A 21,431-nucleotide genomic window follows, 5' to 3' on the forward strand; every position below is an offset into this window, starting at 1 on the left:
AGGGATGTGAGAGTAACAGCATAGGGGCGCCCCAAAAGACGTTGACCTTTCCTGGTCATCTGAACCTACACCTCAAATCTCATTTGCAGTCCTGGGTCATGCCACCTCCACACTCTCCCAGGAAACACTCGTCTTTTGCCTCGAAGCGGTGACGAAGAGTGCATGACACTAACAACAAAAAAAAAACACGACTTCAATGGCTGAAAAACAAAGCTGACAAACCAGAGATACGAGTCTGATGTTCCAAATAAGCAAGTGTGGTGCACTTGACAAAAATAGCTGAAACAGAGCAGTGACCCGCAGCAACATATTATACTTATTCAAAATGCAGTGTACTGCATTATGAAATCATCATGAGTTTCAATTGAACTCAACAGGGATACTTTTGTGTAGCTTGAGAGCAAACAAACGAAAAATCCATAATAAATCAGAGTTTCCTCAGCCCATATCAATCCATCAAAAAGGTAGAAACTACTGGCATACCTCCTAGTTATATAAAACTTTTCCTATGGGAAAACAAGCAACTTCAACAGTCAGCGTAAGTGAAGTGAAAATGCAGTGAAGCTGCAGGTGGAGACGTGGAAGGATTTCCTTATCAAAAACAAACTGTACCGGGCTGATAACATGGAGGAATGGGGCGAAGAAGGTCAGATTAGACTGTTGTCATGGGCTCCTGGTCCTTTAGTGCATGCAGCAGAGCACATATTCAATCGGTTAAGGCAAACAAGAACACTGCACTATGTGTCGGTGCACTGGACAAAAAAAAAAAAAGGTGCAAAAAGTAAGGTCAGTTAACAAACCAGTGAAAAACGACTACTATGTGGCCTGGAGGCATCAGTAAATGGGGCGATGACGACGGAACTGAGCTGCGAAACATATTCGCTTTTCACCTCACATCCACGACACTTTATGACCAAGCAACAATCCAAGCCTAATAAGGGGGAGGTGATGCTGGATGTCTTTGCTGCCCGGCAGGAGCTAAACAAGCCACCGCGGACTGCTGCCTACATTTCTATGTATCACAATCGAAAGCATTTTCAGTCTCGTCGGAATATTGTCTCCCAGACATGCCTCTGCATATTTCTGCAGACTCTGTGCATGAGTCAGCACATACTATAATTGCTACTGTAGCCTGTGTTACCCTGTACACATTTACATATTACATGTAAACTAAAAATAACTTTTTTTGCATATACTGGTATTTATTCCTACATTTGTTAACTCTGCCCTGGAGCATTTGTAAAGACAACATCTAGGAACACAAATCATTTCATGTAGTCCATTTCTCTTACCAGTAGGTACAATATGTCATTGTAGGTGCCATTTTCTGGACTTACTATCCAATTAAACTTGGTATTTATGTAACAAAACACTAAATTTTCTTTTTTAGATATAAAAGTTGGATGGACAGATTTGTCTGAAAGAGTTTTGATTGCACTGTCATCTCCAATACAAGTAACACATCTGACATCCTGACAGTCAGTTTGATAGTTATCTGTGCTGCCATCTTCGTGTTATCATCATCCTTCTGTCTACCTACGCCCCATCCAACCACACAGACAACAGACTCTCAGCAGAGAACTGCTACCAACAAGCAGCCCACGGACACTCCTCCACTTTTAATTTTAATTGTATTTTTTATTATATTTATTACCCATACTACCTCTGCAAAAACATGTAAATATATAATCCCTGCAATTCCTGTTTACATTTGCACTTTATTCACACAGTCACATCATCGATGGACAGTTAGTACATTTATGACGTAGTTGTTTTTGTATATACTTTGTATTGTTCTATTTTTTGGTTCCTTAAAAGTGCACTTGCACGTCATGCTGCTCACTTGTGCCTTAAATTGGGGACAAATAAAGTTTTCTGAATCTGAATCTATTGATGCCCATCACATCCCAACACAGCACCAGTGACAGCACTCCGATAGATCTGCCGGCATTGTTACAGACTCTATGTCTCTTTTAGGCTTTACACAAGACAGGAATCACAGGAATATATCTATATACAGTATCCATTAGTGACACTAATTTATTATTATTATAGTTAAATATGTCCACAACATATTGCATATTTTACCATTTTGTGTCTGTTAATAATTCTTTTCTTTTTTTTAAATCTGGAAAAATAAGGACGGTAAAACAGATTTTCAGACACATTTTGAGACGCTGTGTGACACAGCTTGGAGCAAGCGTTCAGTCCCCATGACAACAATAGCCATGTTAAAAAAGAAAAGAAAAGAAAAGACAATCATCTCTCTCTCTAATATTCAGCTACATTAGACTCAGCCACTGACCTTATAATCTAATTTCTGATCTAAGTCAGTGAGTGTGTCTGCTCGTCTCCACACTGAATATATATATATATTTATATACACAGACACACGTGTATATATATATACTACACACATACATGCAGGCTGTTTGTTTTGTTCTTTTTACATTTTTACAGTCAATGAGACAAATATGTGACAACACATTCAGGTTTTTTGTCTCTTTTATCCTCCAGTGGACGAGTGGAAATTTTAATCAGCAGCTGTCTCTAATTTGTCCTCTCGGGACGACAAATATGCCGCGCCAGATTTCATGATAAGGCCTGGCCAAAGCGCTGCCCTGACAGACCTTGTCACTAATGTGGCTAAAAATACATAAATGGCCTACAAGCCCTTGCGTAGAATACGCTCGACACGCAGTCTGACACCCGGTCGGCCGTCTTGCAAATGTTGCTCAGTGGTTCAGTCCAGTCGCTTCACGGTTCTCTGTATTACACCCTGTCTTAAAGTTTTGATTTGGCTGTTTGTGTTATGCGGTATTGATTTCAATCCGAACGCAATGAGAAGAAGAAGAAATTGTCACTGGTGCTATGTTATTAAGGTGGACATCATGAGTATGTATTACAATTTAGGGTAAATAATTGTCAGTAATCATGTTTCTAGCTGGTATGTATTCAAAATATCTAGTGTCTTCTGTTGTGTGTTGTTTTTGTTAGATGGTAAAATAGAGCGTGACTCCTTTCACTGTTGGATGATTCTGGGCTATATTTAGTGATCTTTGAGCTGCATGTCGTCTCTTAATTTAACATGGTAATGAAATTTCCTTGAAATTTGTCTAAAACTATTATAATACCATTTGGAGTCATTGTTGCACAGTATTCTGTATCCTGTGGTGCTCACCTTCTTTATGAGAACTGTGGTTTGTTTTTTTTTTGTTTGTTTGTTACCTCTATATGTTGACTATATTATAAAATGTTTTATATGTTGCTGAAATATTTTTCAATTGGTAATAGTCTACTACTAAACCATTAGGTTAAGGGTCTGATTAGAGTCTGAGGTCAAACATTGAGCTTATGGTAGCTATATTCAGTAGTATAGTAACAGCAGTATGTATGTTCAAGTACAGACAACTGAACCTACACACCTAAAGGTCGTGGTTCCAATATAATCATCAACATCTCAGTTTAAGATGTGACAGAAACCTGGTTCTTCGATGCTACAGTAAAACACCGTGTCCATCGCCACAGCTTTCTACATGTTAACTTGCCTTGTGGTATATGATCATGACGATGGTGCTTTCCCTACAGACAATAAATTGCTGGTAAAAACAGCTAAAAAATAATCCAATTCCTATTGCTAATGAGTTGGATACAAACATATTTGCTTGAAGGGGCTGACGCTTGCGGTTTACCATAGAACGTGCAGATTACGGTTTCTTTTTAGGGCTCCACACAACAATTGTACCACAGTGACTAATGCACTTTCATGCTATGAAACAATGTACTATGTGCAAATATGTGAGAACGCCCTCCTGATGAAGACTACTATAATCAATGATAATCAATGTTTTTCCTTGGTTTCTCTTGTACTGTAAGGTCGTCTTACCCTGTTTCATTGTTTCTCCCGGGAAATTCCAGCAGTTTGTATGGCAGCCAAGCTTTATTATGAATATCTGGCATACACAGACTCATAATTTAAGCAAGACAGTCTATGAAACATCTACACACTGACTACAGTTTCAACTCTTCTGTCACCGCAACTTGGTGCACGGATGGCTGAGCTCTCTGCGCAGACAGGCCAGGTGACTTCTGAATGAATTAGCTCCCTAACCTGCTGTTAAAATATGAGGGCAGGATGCCGTTCCACATATTAAAAAAAAAGTCTAATACACCTAATTTGTAGGGTAATTTTGATATATGGATCAGGTATTAATAAAATGGCTGTTGTGTGAAAGAAACTGTATGGGAACGACGGTTGTAACATTTGATCAAGGAGGAAAATACTTATTTTTTCAAAAAATAATATGTAGTTAGACAGCTGGGATAGGCTCCAGCAGACCCCCGCGACCCTTAACAGGAATAAGCGCGTATAGAAGATGAATGAATGAATGAATGAATGAATATGTAGTTATGGGGCACAGAACTAGTAAAACATGTATTAAGGTCCTTGTTCTTCCTGTGTAATTAAAGAGGAAAGGAGAAAAAGGAAATTAGGAGAGCTTGTACGGTAGCCTATTCTTATGTTAATGGTCAATTTGTGTATTTTTGTTCATGTTTTTTTCCTAAACTTGTCATCTTTACAAACTGGGATTATGACTGAAGTAAGTTCAATAAAAAGTGTGGCAGTTGTTGTACACAGGAAGAACAAGGGTACCGCTTTTGTTCTACCATATTTCACTTTGTTTCCAGGACTGTACCCTGTAGTTAATCGAATTTAGAAAACTACATACAGCATAACTGCTATAATTCAGTTTTTACTACCTCTAAAATGTTAAGTCAGAATACGTGATATATATATTTTTTTTAAGAAACCTGATTAATTTGACCAGATTCACTCTAAATTACCCACTTTGTCAGAACGTGTTATCACCCTTATAACTTATAACACATTTAATTAGCTGTTAATACTTTCAAAAAAAAAAGTCCCCCTGCATGACACTGATGGGATTTCATAAATCGAGAAATACTTGTGTGACATTTCTTTGCAGTATATTTAAAGTATTTTTCGCACCCTTCATCTGCCGTCTCAACCCAGCAAAGACTGCGCGGATTCATAATGAGCGCCGGGGCCGAGTAAAAAGCTGGGAAAAAAATAAAAAAAACTGCGTTTGATGTCGGGTCTCAATTATTTTGTAGTACTTTTCTAGGCATGTGCTCTTCTGGCAAAGCCCACACATCGTGTAGGAACTAGTACAATGCATTAGCATAAAAAAAGAAAAGAAGGGGGACATGGTGAGTACAGTAACTGCTTCCTACAGTGGTGCAACAAAAAGCTAAAAATGCTAGAACGTGGCAGAGTGACAGGCAGGAGAGGAAAAGAGTGAGGAAAAACTGAGGCTTCCACGGTGACAGTGAGACATGTAATTCTGTGTTGATCAGCCAGGAGCCTGAAGGAATTCGATAATAAAACTGAACCTTGTTAATCCCCCGAGAGCTCTGTAATTGCAATACTGAGGTACATCTCCTCTCTGTTAATAATTGTAATTTCAGACGAAGCTCTGCCTACATATACATTTATTCATAATTACCTCAGGGAAAGGATAGTGTCATACTGTCTATTAAAAGTGCGCCAGAATGAAATGGATATGAGGTATCCTTGAAAAATTAAGGCCAGTAAGCTGTTGATTTGGTACAAATCGAGAGAGTGGGGAACATTATTTATTTCTTTTTTCTTTTTCAAGGTCATTGATAAAACTTAAAGATTAAAAATATGCAATATTCACAGTTTTTGCGTCTGATTAAAATTGACTGCAAGATAGACGCACTAAATAGTTGACTGACACTTGTTTTTGGTCTACATCGTTTCTTGTGCCATGGTTTGTTTCTGTGTTGCATGCTCTTTGTCTTTCTTTGTCTCCACCCATCGGGTAAACCCCAGCTGATGCGCCCAGGCTTGGGCGATTGCGCGGATTACTTAAGACGGAAGATGCCTCCATTCAGATGCTGCAGTCGTGATCTTACATGATCTCAATAGTTAATTAAGCTGTAAAATACACATTTTGTGTATTGTTGTATTGTTTTTTTTTCTGTTCTTTGTTACTTTGGTGGGCAGCAGGGCGACATGGTGGTTAGCACTGATGCCTCACAGCAAAGAAGGTTCTGGGTTCAAATCCATCGGCCGACTGGGCCTTTCTGTGTGAAGTCTGCGTGGGTTCTCTCCAGGTACTCCGGGTTCCTCCCACCGTCCAAAGACATGCGCATTAGATTCATTGGTGATTCTAAATTGGCCGTAGGTGTGAATGGTTGTCTGTGTTAGCCCTGCAAAAGACTGGCGACCTGTCCAGGGTGTACCCCACCTCTCGCCTGATGACAGCTGGGATAGGCTCCAGCCGCCCCACGACCCTTCACAGGACAAGCGGTTACAGAAGATGAATGAATGTTACTTTGGTAGTAGAATAAAGCTGTCTTTTCTAAACCCATCCACTCTGCTGTTGTCTCCGCCCGATCCACGTCAGCGTTTGTGCCAACACTACTGGCACATAACAGTCATACTATCAAAAGTGCACAGAATTAAATGGAATCACCATAACCTAACCAGCATGTCTTTGGCCGGTGGGAGGAAGCTGGAGTACCTGGAGAGAACCCACGCAGACACAGGGAGAACATGCAACCATCACACAGAAAGGCCCCAGTCGGCCCATGGATCAGAACCCAGAACCTTCTTGCTGTGAGGCATCAGTGCTAACCACAACGCCACTGTGCCGATATAAGGTATCCTTGAAAAATGAAGCCCAGTAAGTATTTCTTTTTTTTTCTCAAGGTCACTGATATAACTTAAAAGTTAAACATAGTTTTCGAGTCTGATTAAGATGGACTGCTAGGTAGAGGCACTAAACTGTTTACTGACACTTGTTTTTGGTCTCCCAGCCCTACACGTGAGCTCCTTTTGTGTTATGTACTTCTCGACAGTGCGTACCTGTCAAAGCAATAAGTGAACGTGTCAAACTTTTCAAGTAGCTTGAGACGATAAATTGGCGGTGACGGGAAAAAATGTTAGCACCTCCTCCTCTGTGAGAACCGCCAGCCTCGGCTACGGAGATGTTAAGGCGTTACATGGTAATTGGCAGCTTTATATTTATAAAGCCGCTAGATCACATGTACTCGTTATAGAGTATTTACAGTTCAGAAATGAACCAAATAGACAAGTGGCTGTGAGACTGATGCTGGCGTTATTGTGCAATCCACATATCGTATTATTTTACATTTGTAAATATTTCTCTAGCTAATCATATGGGCGTATGTGCGCAGATTCAGTATGCAAGTCACATACTCTACTTCCAGTGCTGGCTTTGATAGAAAAGAAAGAGAAAAAAAATGGGAATAGAAACCCGATAATGATAACATGGGATGTGAGTGATAGCCATATGCATAAATCTGCTGTGTGACTTGATGGGTGCACCGGGAGGAAGTGGAGGTCAGGGCCTGGCAGAGACCCCTGTTGGGTGCAGGTGGCGAATGACTACTGTCAGCCAAGTAATTAAGTGTCCATCACATCTTCGCAGGAGGGCTGTGAAACCCAGAAGCTTCTTCCAATCTCCATCTGTGAGGGGGAGCTACAATATGTCCCTACATATGATCAGCACATCTATACCCACACATGCAAAAAAAAAAAAAAGAAACGTGTGGGTAAAAACACATGGCAAATAATCAGTTTGAGGAATGATTTACACGGCTCAGCTTTGAAAGGGAGAATAAAAACAAAAATCGCGTTACGATGTGTTAATGGGCACGCAGAGATGCTGCTTGGGTTTTGCTTAAAAGATAAACATAGTCGGGGATAGTTTGTTGAGCAAAGAAATTAATCAAAAGTAATGATTAAACATGGATTTAACTGATATAGTTTCTGACCTTTGACGGGGTTCCTGAAGGCAAAATGTCAAAAAAAAAAAAAAGGAAAGGAAAACGTATTACTATGTGTAGGTGGATTATTACAATTCAGACAGCAGTCCACCAGCTCTGTTGCACAAAGTAGATGCAGGCCGTTTTAAAAGAGATCTCATTTTTGGCTGATGCCTCTTTTACTGCGATTGCTCTGCAGCAGTGACAAACTCGTGTGACATCCAGCCGCAGTGTAGTACAACATCTTTTTTGACAGGGTGGACGTGTGTGTGTTTTTTTTTCCTTTTTTTTCTTGCGTGCGGTCACTCCGTCTTAATGTCGGACCGTGTGAAACTAATTTGTTGTTTTTGAAGATGGCAGCAATTAATCTCTCAAATGACCTGGCTAGATTAAATCAGAAGAAGGAGAGGATGCTAGGAAAATAAATGCCAGCATTAGGGAAGAAATTACAAGATGACCTTACTGAACAATGATTTATGGATTCCGTCGTCAAGCAATTACAGCAGGTGATACCTTTGAAATTTCAAACCATGGAAATTAAATTTGCTCCTTTGCAAACCGTGCACTTGTCAAGGACATTTAAACTGTTACCTACATTGGAAGGCTCCTCTCCCCTGCACTCCCCCCCCACCCCCATCCCTCAGCAGATCACTCAGTTTTTTCGGAGCGACGGAGCGAATACGATAAAAAACAACTGACGGTACATGAATATCAAATACCTAAAAAGCAGTGAAGCTCAAACATGTGGATTTTTGGAGGCCCTGGGATATGTGGAATGGAAAAGTGCAATTGTAGGTGGCTAATACGCCAACCTCTAAAATATTATGTGGACAAATGGCAGCGCTTTGCCTTCAGCAACCACAGTGAGCACAGCTTAACAGGTAGCCTGTTCCCTGATGATTACTAGAAAAGTTACAGATATGGTGGGCTGCAGTCATTGTTTAGATGAAATAAAAACCATCGGGCAAAAGGAAAAGATGAGATATTCATCAGAACTCCCACTTATCAGAATGTTGTTGTTGTTTTTTGAGTAATTTCATGCATGTCATTCCAGGTTCTTTAGCATCTTTTGGCTAATGAAATGGCTGTCCCAGATATTATCTTTCATGGCTATTTTTAAAGGCTCTTTTGTAGTGGTAAGCAGTGGACCTAGTATATGTACATTAGTCTTTTTCACTGGAGCGTTGTCATTCAACTGTGCTAAAGTACAGTACTTTTCATACTTATTTGTCACTGACAAATGAGATAAATGATAAATGTGGACATTTGGTCCCATTGGAAAGCATAGGCCCCTGTTATTAAAACACTAATCCAATAGCCGAGTACAGTATCATCGTACTTTCAGTATATGCTCTTTTATTTCACTTGTTTCGATAAAGATGAGAGATCATTTCAGAAACAAGTCAATCAAACTGATCTTAAGGAATATATTCCCTCACTGGCTCTGAGAACGCGTTGATAAGGGAATACTTTTATTACGCTGCCTCGTGTAAATGTGAAGCATCGAGGCGCTCGTAAATCCTTACATCTGCGCCCACCATCATGGCTCTCCCCTGCCACTCCTGTTGTAATAGCCCCCTTTTCCAGCATGCAACCGGAGAACATGAGGCATGGGGATGAAAGCAGAGCGGCACGCCACTCAGGTGCTTTCGGAGCACATGTCTCTGCCCCGCCATATGCCACCGAAACATGAAATTGCAAGGAGGATGAAGATAATGAGCTTTCATTTCAAATGAAGATCCTAATAATGTTCCGTGAGACATACGGTGATCAGCCACAACATTAACACCACTGACAGTAGAAGTGAATAACATTGACCATCTTGTGATAATTCAATGTTCTGCAGGGAAACTTCTGGACCTGGCATACTGTGGATGTTACTTAGACATGTAGCACCCACCTTGACCAGACCAGGCACCCCCACCCCATAGCAATGACACTCCTTGATGGCAGCAGCCATCCCCATCAGGGTGCAGCATGAGAACTCAAAAAAACATGAAAAACAGCACAAGGTATTGACCTGGGCTCCAAATTCACTAGATCCCAAACTAATCAAGTAACTGTGGGATGATCCACAGAGCGCCATCCCCTCAACCCATAGGACCCAAAGACCCCCACTAACAACATTCTGTTGCCAGACACCACAGGACACCCTCAGAAGGCCCATGTCCATTCTCTGATGAGTCACAACTGTTTTGGAGGCACAAGGGAGACCTACACAATATTAGGAAGGTGTTCATAATGTTATGCCGGATTGGTTTTACAGTATACACTATATAAATATAGATTTTTATAACCGCTTCAATGTATTCTCCCTAAACACATAAATAAAATAAATAAATAAACTGCAAAAGAGATTACTACTAGCTAGGCAATACTAGCTTAGTCATTGCCCCCAGCAGCTGTCTCAGATTTGCACCTGCCCTCTCTTTTACTTGGACAGTGTAGTTGTAATGTGGCCTGCAGAACATCACTGCTGCTGTTCTTCTGGGGAAAATTAGTTTGAAATGCAAACAGTTCCTACTACGTGTTACTCAGTACTGACCTAGATAATGTCGACCAGCTATCACTGCATCAGTCTCATTTGCCCGAAACACATTTTGAAATGAGTTATGCTACAAACTAAAGTTGCAAGCTTGCTTGCTATCCAAGACCATCGGTTCTCAGGCTGCGGGCCGTGGGAGCGTACTTGGGGGCAAAGGCGCAAAACTCACAACTGTTTAGATCCACAACTGCAAAGACAGAAATGTGCATAAGCATTCTTTTCGTCAGATTTCTAAAGCCACACAGACATGGACATCTGCTGTGTTGTAAATCTCTGTCATGCGGTGATTGCAGGGCATGCACATGCTGCACTTCCACTCTTACAATCCACAAATGAATGTGAAAATAACAAACTTGCACGTTATGTGCGACCGTGGCTATCCATCACGTGCACCACTAATTTATCACATGAGTAGACCTGGCGTTACACGAAGTAAAAACCCATAGGTTGCTCTGCATTATTATATTATTTTTTGAGTCTAGCTTTTGATTAAAGGGGATCGTATGCAGCATCTAAAACTCTACAAAAAGAAATGTTGGCATCACTGTTATTTGGGCAAAACAAATGATAGCAAGATAGCCTTTAGCGGTCGAAGTAGAAAGGAATAGCTGGTAAATTGTAAATGGCATTCTGTCAAAACCCATTCCTCCTACAGTCCTCTCAGTCATTGGACATTTGATGAGTAGCTTTGTCTGTTCCCCTCTCAATGTCAAAAAATCAGCAGGCACTCTGACTCTCTGATGGGGTCACCGACCTCTGCCGCTGTGAGAGGGTGACCATGTTGAGTCGAGGACACGCTCTGTCATCACACAGGGACAGACACACATTTCCTGAGACACAATTGAAACAGTATACGAGCGGCTAGTGCATAAAAAAAAAAATGAAATAAATGAAATGAAATGTACACAATGTGCGCACACTGGTAATACTTAGCTGGCTGCCAGACGTGCGGGTGTCATCGGCGTGAACGTCTGCAGTTGTTATTTTTATCCCGCATTTGAATCCTGTGACACATTAAATAATGCAAATCTGAATTCACTGACAAAGAAGTGGATATGAAAGGAGAGACGTTGCAGGGGGCACAAGCAGAAACGGTGCCAGCGGCCTCATCATTTCATTTATTTTAGCCCATCTATAAATGGCATGCATTTTAATCCTTTTAATTATGGATCCTCGATACAATTACCTCAAATTAAATTACTTTGCAAACCTCAGAAGGATACATAGAGAACTGAGAAGAGGATCATTCTGCCAAGGATTTAACCTCAGTTTCTCTGTGACACATTGAGCTATCAACCCCACCCCCTAAATCCAACTCCGTATGGAACTGAAATATTGAGAATGCCTAAAAGCCCATACTGTACCCATTCTCGAACCCAATCAGCCCTCAAACTGCTCCAAATCCCCTCTTTCCCAGTCCTACTCTATTCATGGGGCTACAGAGATTACAGAGAAGAACCCTGCCTGGCAGGCATGCCACACTTAAATAATCTCTGGGTGAAATCCCAGTGTTAATGTGGGGTTTCTGGATCATGGCACTGCAGTGTGTTGTGGCTCTCTGTGGCACGCTGGTCGCAGATGACGGCATGCACCAGGAGGCAGAGGATGTACGGGGAGAGGGGTAAGACAGTTAAAATGAGAGGAGGAGAAGAGTGATGCAAAGAGAGAGTGTGAGAGAGAGAGGGAAATGGAGAATACGAACAGATTGAGGAAAGAATATAACAATGTGGCATGCTGCATTGGAGTAGATGAAAAGAAGAGGCAGAGGAGACATAGAGGGAATAGAGAGAATGAGAGAGATAGCACTGTGGAGGCGAGATAGTCCCCCGAGTGGGACACAAGAAGCTTGCCAAGGTCTAAATGACATTACTCTGCATGTTATATACTTCATGGCCTTGGGTGGGTGTCCTGTGTGCCAAGAGATGCATAAAATCCTGACTGCTATTCTTACCCTTCTCTACAGCTGACCCATAAACACACTCATCTCACACTTGAAGTGTGGCATCAAACCAAGCGTGCTCAACACAGGAAATGAATTAATTACTTGATGTTTCAATTGCGCCGCAGTAATTGCTTTAGTCCACAGGATAACCAAGAAAGTGAGAAGATAACATATGCCAGTGAAGACGACAGCATAATGACAGGATTAGTGTAGGTCTTAAAGACTTCATCTTACGGAGATACACACAGAAGCGGAGAGAGGAGGGGAGGGGGGGCTGAAAGACGGCGAGGACGGAGAGGAATCTGTCTTCTTTAACTAGAAGACACACTGTAGATGCAGGAGCGGTCTTTTTGCTAAACATCCACGCAGGCTCCTGACTGCTTCGCATAAATACAATAATCGAAAGAACAACCCACAAAAGCCTTTAAGCTTTGTGTCATTACTTCGTCACCTGGCCTTGGCCTTTTCCCTCTCCTGGCTCTCCAGTGGAATAAACTTCCCACTCAAGTCAGGACAGCAGACTTACTCATCAAGAGCAAAAACTTGCCTATTTAAAATATGATTTACACGTATACATATACTCCTACTCAACCTGCCTACAGGTGCTCTCAGTACCTTAAAGCACAAAGAAAAGGCTCTTCTTGATACATGTGCTTTGTAGTGGCACATTAATACTTCTGGCTCTGAAATGTGCTCTCCTTGATGGTGCTTGAAATGTATAGGATTCAAAAGTAAAGGATTGCTTTCTGCTTAAAATATAAAAGACTAAAACAAAAATATATGTACAAATATTCCCTTCTAAATATTAATCCGATCTTAAATGCTTTTAACTATTGTGGATGAAAAGGCAGGATGTCCTGACCAGCTGGAAGCAGAGTAATTAAGTGTAAATAGTATAACATCCTGTTGTGTCGAGGCCTTTGACACTTCTAATTGTATTTATTTGAAGACTTTGACCTTGCTGTCCCGGGAAAATTCGTTAGAAAGTGAAGCAGGCTGAACATCCAACAATGAGTGTCAAGAGTTTGCAAAGAACACAAGGGTTTTTCTTGTGTGCGGTTGTAAAAGGGGTGGAGGGGGCTGGCATGGACTGTTGTGTGCGAGGAGGAAGGGAGGGGGCGAGGGGGGGCACAATCTGTACCGGTTAATTAGCACACATGAGGGGCCATCAGAAGAGCCCTGTCTAAATCCTCCCCTTCATCTCGTGCCACAACAACAAGGCCCGCTAGATTAACCTGCGCGTATCATCATCTCAGCCAATGGGGCCGTCAATACACAACACCGCCGGACGGATTCTATTGAAGCGGGAGAATACACATCTAAAGCAGGATTACTGGCCTCTAACAACAGTGGGGAAGCTTGATATTTTGTATATCCATATGTAATTCTTGTGGCGTTAGAAGAATACATGACACGAACTTGGAACTTGACACTGGAGTTGTGACGTACGCGGACGAACCAAATCTATTGACCGGCTCTTTAAAATGATCGACAGGAACTGAGTCGCAGTTGCAAGCCATTACTTTGCTTTGAGACCGCGCTGGTGACGGAGCTGATATAGCGGTGAGCAAAGCAGTGGACCTGCGCTTGATTCCCGGTCAGCGCAAAGGTACCGAATTTCTCATGTTATAAATAAAGCATCTGTCTAGATAGACTCAGACATCCCAGCAAGAGAATATGTACTGGTAGGATGTCTAAGTTTGAATGATTCTGATGCAAATCTTACCCTATCACAGTGCTTATTTCAAGGATAAAATAAGTAACCTCGTGTCTGGCATCTTAAAAATAAATAAATATCAAAATGAGCCAATCTTTTGAACGGCTCTTTGAAGGAAACAGGATCCACAACATCCAGCTCCCTTCAAAGAGCCGTATAAATCCCATCTCTACTTGACACACAGCGCTGGCTCCCTAAGACAAAAGAGCAGAGCTTCGTTGCTTGTTTTTGTTTGTTATTTTTTGAATGTGGTCTAATGACTGAATAAAATATGCAAAAATATGAAAATTCAGTGAAGGAAATGTTAAGTAGGATTAAGAACACACATCAGATCAAATACAACTATGTAGATCATGTGAATTACTGCAAGCCTTAATAAGTTCCTTTCGCCAACTCTTTTAACTTCATGGAGTTATGGCCTTATAACCATAGTTGCAGTAAGTCAACACCCAAGTCAGATGATGCGTGAACTCGCGGCAAAATGTTCGTCTCACTGTTTTACTGTTAAGAGGCTGGATGCATTATTCGAAAATGCATTTATTCAATGATTTGACTAATTACTGCACTGTGCCCAGTTACATTTCCGTGACTTTAAATCTTTAAAGCAAGCCACAGCGTTTTTTCTTGCATGTGTTCAAAGCCCTCAGAAGAAGATAAAGAACACATAACACATACTGTAAGATGTATGCATGAGCCGGAATTTTTTCCTCTCTTCATCTTTTTTTGTCCTTTCTTCTTTTGTGACCCAAGGTTCTTTGTGCTGTTCTTCATGTAAATGCATCCAAACACTGCTGCCATAGCATCCCTTTAATTTCAGCTCCAACGCATTGGACATGGTTTGTCGCAACGAAGCGATAACCTGCTTTCATATCTCTGCTGCTTTGTCAATTTGACAATCGTGCCAGTGTTGTTGGGGGGGAAAAAAAAAAAGTAATTGTCTAAAACCTTTTTCCTTTCTGAATCGAGGATACATAAATATTCAGGGATGAAACTGAAAGAAAGATTTGTTACAGAAAACAATCATGGCATTGTATGGTGTTTTCCTATCTGCACAATATTTATAGCACTCCCTGCGTGTTTCAAAACTTTTTATGTCTTCTGTAGGTTGAATACTTTTAGTTAATGACGGTAGGTGGATGGATTAACTGGAAGCTGGAGACTAAAGGGGTTTTTACAATCCCAACAAACATGTTTGATATCAATTGGGGCGGCACAGATCAGTCTGGGGGTGGTTCAGAGGAGGTTTAAGAATTGATCTGTAAACCCTCACACTACAGCATAATATCGGCCGAACCTCAGCGCAGAGCAATAGGAACTTCCCACAGCTGTCGGCAGTGGGGATAAGAGAATATATACAGATCAGCCATCACATTATGGAGAAGTGAATAACATTGACCATCTTGTGACAATTCGGTGTTCTGCAGGGAAACTTTTGGACCTGGCATTCTTGTGGATGTTGCTTAGACATGTACCACCCACCTAGACCAGACCAGGCACCCCCACCCTATAGCAATGACACTCCTTGATGGCAACAGTCACCCACAAAAACTGTTTAGGAACAACTCAGAAAAACATGAAGAACAGCATAAGGTGTTGAGCTGGCCTCCAAATTCACTAGATCCCAAATTAATCAAGTATCTGTGGGATGATCCACAGAGGCCCCTCCCCTCAATTCATAGGACCCAAAAGGCCCTCAGTAACAACATTCTGTTGCTAGACACCATAGGACACCCTCAGAAGACCCATGTCCGTTCTCTGATGAGTCACAACTCATTTGGAGGCACAAGGAAGACCTACACAATATTAGGAAGGTGGTCATAATGTTATGCCTGAATCTGTGTATTTTCTGGAATATATACGTCTATCAGGATAAAAAAGGCTGCTTACTGTCCTTGGGTGATGTTAAAACATTCCAGGACATGTTGAAAAAATGTCATCAGTTTCCATGACATGTCTAAACTGTGAGATACATTAATTAACTTCTCCATCATTTTGGCAGCATGTCAAGTTATTTTAACATGATAATTAATAAAATACATTTCAATTAAAATGTGCCATTCAACTAAATTAGCTCTGGGGGACACTGTGTATCTGAGCTGTTTGCACCTTTTATTATTGGCGTCAGTAGCAATGTTTACTTGGTGAGAATGAACTTTTCATATCTACCTCTTCGGCCCAACCTGCCTAAATGTCCTTATATGCTTCTTATATAATGTAAGTTATAGCTCTTGTTACTTTTTTTAACGCTGGAGGTAACCACAGCTTGAGAGCCGACATACATCATGCACTAAACGAATGATCAAACGTCTCTTCCTTTCAGGATATTACTTGCCCTGCCCCCGCCCTCCTTTTCTCAAAGTACTCCTCTTTAAAAGCATACATCATCACGCCGGGAAGCGGCTGCACTTTTTTCAATGAAAGATAAAGACCATCTTATTACCTTCCCATTAAGAACGTAACATTTTGTTAAATGGACTCCTATTTAAAACACTCCTTCGAGCTGTGAGCCAGATTCAATGAATCTCAGCCACACTTTAATCAACTCTGGCTCTGCTGTTTCCACATAGCCTATTCATGATTAAGAAGAATAAAAATTCATAGTATTTGATTATACCAAGCCCTAATTCAAAGGAAAGTAGAAGTCCCCAAAGGGTAATCTTACATATATCTACATCCACAGTATGAAATATCAATATAATTTCCATTCCAGTGCAAGTGGAAGTGACACAGGTATCGGATTTAAAATAGCTCTCTCCTTTTTTGTTCTTTCTCAAACGCACACTCGTATAAAACTGGATGCACAGAAGCGGTCACATGCATTAAGTAACGCAGCACACTGAGTGATGTGGAAGAAATTCATAGCACGTACACACACGAAGAGTATGAGGGAGGGAGGGCTTTGAAAAGCGTGAATAATTTACTAGCCACTGTAAGATGCTGCATCAATGTGACACCATGTAGACCCCATTTGTATAAGCTAATAAACTGATGTGTGAACTTTTTTTTTTTATGTTAGAGACAAAAACACAAATTTCTCATGTGCGCAGTCTAACTGGGGCCAAGTGGAAACGCTGATACCGGAGGTTATTTGGAACTAAATGTCTTCCGCGCTTAGCCCATCAGCCCGGATCATGAAGACTGTGAATAACAGAGCTTTTGGCAGAAAAGGTTATGAACGCTGAAGACGTTGTGCAAATAGCAAAAGTGCCATAGCGCAAACAGCTGCATCAGCTGTTTCTCTCCCAGACAGCTCTTGTACCCAAGGGAAAGGTCACAGTGGCCCATTTTTAAGAGCCTTAGCCTCCAAGTGAGTCAGATCAGGGCCCATCAAAACTGATCATGTGACACCCCGGGCAAGTAACTGGCAGTTGTCAGCATTAGTGAGCGCCTGTCATTTACTCAATTTCAAAGCCTGTCCCATGTTTCTCCTCTTAGCCTGAATCAACAAAACGCATTTATGGGATAGCCAAAGCCTCTAACGCTCAAACGACTTCAATTAGAACATAGTGATCTTGGAACAGTAAAAAGAGCAGTCCCATTAATGAATCGAAGGTAATAAAAGACACATCTTAAGTACTAATTTGATGTGTTTCTACCCCGAAACCTCCCCATATAATTAATAGTCCCACTTTAAAACTGATTTGCAGATAACACGAGATGACATAGTTTTTCTTCCAATCATTCAGCAATATTCCCAGCTTTTTTACGGTACGAAATTAGTCCTAAAAACACGTTTTACGATACAATATGTTTGCCGCGTCGCGCCGTGCTGTATTACTTCTTCCACTTTAAAACAGCAGCGACAGAAACCATAAAGTGTGGCAATCTTAAAGGAAACATCTGCCACATTTACGCACCAAGAGTCGGGATGCTATCCAAGGCACATATGGCCCCCCTGATAGGGTAGGTTTACTCTTTGTCTCTTCTGTAAACCCATCTGCTGCTGTTGTCGTTGCATCATGCCTTTCTTTACACTTAGGCTTCACTTCGTCTCCTAAGCAGCCATTTTGTAAGAACACGGGACAAAGATTCAGTCAAGAATGGGCTGCATAGTCGCTTTAAAACTTTAACAGGCGTCTTTGATACCTCTGCGTTTCTGTGGATTTTAGACAAATACTATACTTTATATACATACACTGATCAGGCATAACATTATGACCACCGTCCTTATATTGTAGGTCTCCCTTGTGCCTCCAAAACAGTTGTGACTCATCAGAGAATGGACATGGGCCTTCTGTTAGTGGGGGGGCCTTTGGGTCCTATGGGTTGAGGGGAGAGGCCTCTGTGGATCATCCCACAGATACTTGATCAGTCTGGGATCTAGTGAATTTGGAGTTGCCAATCAGTTTTTTTGAGTTGCTCTTAAACAGTTTTTGTGTGTGTGCCTGTGTCAGGCTGCATCAAGCAGTGTCATTGCTATGGGGTGGGGGTGCTTGGTCTTGTCTAGGTGGGTGGTACATGTCTAAGTAACATCCACATGGATGCCAGGTCTAAAAGTTTCCCAGCAGAACATTGAATTGTCACAAGATGGTCAATGTTACGCACTTCTCCTGTCAGTGGTCATTATGTTATGGCTGATCAGTGTATTTACACATGCACATGTAAATAAAACATCGATATGAGCATGTGACAATGCTGGTGTCGTTTCAAACTAGTTGTCCGACTTGGCATGCACTGCACACAGCATCCACGGCAGCAAATAATAATAGCAGGCGTCAATAGAAGGGACAGGGATCCATGCGCCTCCATTCATTATGTGACATTTGCATACTGCGTGACACTACATTACTTCCAAATTAGTTTCAGAATTAAAATATGCAAATTAGGCACCGCATCATGTCTGACGCCATCACGACCAAGTGGTGGTCATTAGTGCCCGCCTGCGATGGTGCACATTAGCAAGGCTTTGTGGCCGCTCTCATGTGTTTCTTCTTCATGTGATGGGCTGCTTGTTTAACATTTAGTCCCATTTGAACGTTTATTATCACAAGTGCAATTGAGGCAACGGTGCTATCTTAGATTTACTGTTAATGTCATGGTGATTGTGGCATACTGTTTTGGTAATAACTATTCAAAGCAATCATTCTGTGGTTACTCTGCTACTACCTGCTGCTACTATATATATATTTATACAGCATTGTATATTTAATATCTACATATCTTATATACCATATGTATATATCTATATTTCCACATATCTTCATATCCATCTTCATTATCACATTCTGTACATATTTTAGTATATTGTACATTTTACTTACATTTTGTATATTGTTCATACATACTTGTATATTTTATACCTACTTTTATACATTGTACCTAACTTTTGTTTTATTTTTGATCCTTCTGCTGACTGTATATCCCCCCATCTCTGGGTAATGATGCTACCAGACAGCAAATTTCCCATGGGATAAATAAAGTATCTATCTATCTATCCTGATACCCAACTGAAATGTGCTTATAGTTTGTCACTCAGACCTTTACATCACCATACACTGTATATTTAACCTTTTTATGAAAATAATTAAAATAAATGAATGAAATTAAGACGTATCAATGAGAACTAATAGCATTTCAAATGTATTTTGTTTTTATGTGGGTCCTTTTATTTAAAATTTCTGCCAGTTCTGTCTCAGTCTGTATTAATATAATATATTATATAATATGTATATATATTTTTTAATACATCACAAAAGTACTGAAACAAGAGAGCTAGCTGAATAGCTAACACAAAACATACCTTGTATTATGGCTTTTCTCTCAAGAAAGACTCCTGTTGTAGCTATACACTGTCCCATAGTGCATATATAATAGACAGAGAGGAATGAGTAGTGTCGGTGTGGATGTGTTGTGGCAAGACTGAGGCAGACTTTCTTCGCGAACATTAACGAAATACAAAAGTTCAAATGCGGTTGTCCACCAACAGCAGCACTTTGGAGGCATGGGATGCAGGCAAACTAACCGTATTTTTTTTCTTCCGTGCGTTCCTCACAGACGTATCATTAGCTCAAACTGCTGGATGCTGTGCGCTCTGTGGTTCGCTCGATCTCAATCCTGCGCATTAGGAGACGCTCCAGTGTTTTAACTGAGCTCAATCGAAGTTTTTTTGACAGCTGCAGGACCCCAGAGTGTGCGAACAAAAGGCTGGAAATGGATCAGGATTTATACAGCGGATTCCAAGGACGGAAAACAATTGGTTGCCAAATGCCAAATGGAGGAAAATATTTTTATTTTTTTTATTTTCTCCATTTGCTTGCACGTCTGTAATTGACACGTTAATTGGCGTGCAGTGTATGGCCAGGCTCGGTGTGAGACAGAGAGAGAAAAAATACCAGACGAAAACCATTATCTCCCAATCTTTAATGCACAAAAATAGACCTAATTTTGGGCTGCATCATGACCCCACAGTGTTTTGACTGCGGTTGCTCATTAACATATGCACCATTTATTTAAAAGAAAAAAGGCAGACGTGGACACCCGTGTGCATGATGATGATAATGACCAGGTTGGCCTTGATGGCCCGCGCCTGGTTTCAGTGAATCCTCCAAGGGCTGGCATTCTGTTTATTTTGAAATTAATATTTCATTTTTAATGCTGCGCTGCATTAATTGTCGTTATAATGGAGGCACTGAGAAGCCCTTTGAGCTCAGCGTGTTTGTGTAGCCCTCAGCTGTGATTAAGGACTGTCCAAATAAACCCTTTACTTTGGATGGATATGTGTGTGTGTTTGTGTGCCAGTGAGTGGCATAGGAAGTTGTTCTGAGTAAACACCCAGTGTTTGACTGTTGTTTTATTGGCTTTACTGTTGTATACTCACTCTGCATCCCGCATTACTGCTTTATTTCTGCATTATAAGGTTATGAAGTAGCAATACATAGAGAAAGAGGGACTTACTTAAAGGTCATACTATTGTTCTCTTTCTTTCCTTCTGCATGTACTTAGCTTATTGGGGACATGACTTATTATTGTGATGGTAGCAGCAGTGATGGGGATTTTGATAGTAATAGAGATGCGACCGTTCCCACTGTGGCAATAACAAGAATAATATCAGCGATTGATAAATAATGAATAATGTCTTAAAATGTCACGAGTGCATGCCCTTTTCTGGCAACCAACAGGGATTGGGAGCGCCGGGTAACGAAGGCTGGCTTCCTCTGGACCGGTCCTCTCGTCTCTCTCCTTTCCCCCCCGCCTGATTTGCTGACCAGGTTCTCATCCTCACAAGCCGCGCGGATCGAGGCTTTTCACTTCTCTCCTCTCTTTACCTCCAGCAAAGGCGCGATCAAACACAAATTCACCCGTTCATCTCCGAGAGGAAGGCCGCAGGACTTTTCTGTCTGCGCTTGTGTGGTCACATACTAATTGGAATTGAATTCAATTCCAATGAA

The 21,431-nt window shown here is 41.1% G+C and overlaps 1 protein-coding gene across 1 annotated transcript in view; it reads right to left on the reverse strand.

Annotated features, from left to right (window-relative positions):
- pcdh9 (protocadherin 9) overlaps nt 1-21,431 on the reverse strand; it is a gene marked incomplete at its 3' end in the record, with an annotated part of 203,218 nt that overhangs the window by 11,672 nt on the left and 170,115 nt on the right. The window lies entirely within an intron of this gene.

The sequence above is a fragment of the Chelon labrosus genome, assembly GCF_963514085.1.
Source record: "Chelon labrosus genome assembly, chromosome: 3".
Taxonomy (NCBI): Eukaryota; Metazoa; Chordata; class Actinopteri; order Mugiliformes; family Mugilidae; genus Chelon; species Chelon labrosus.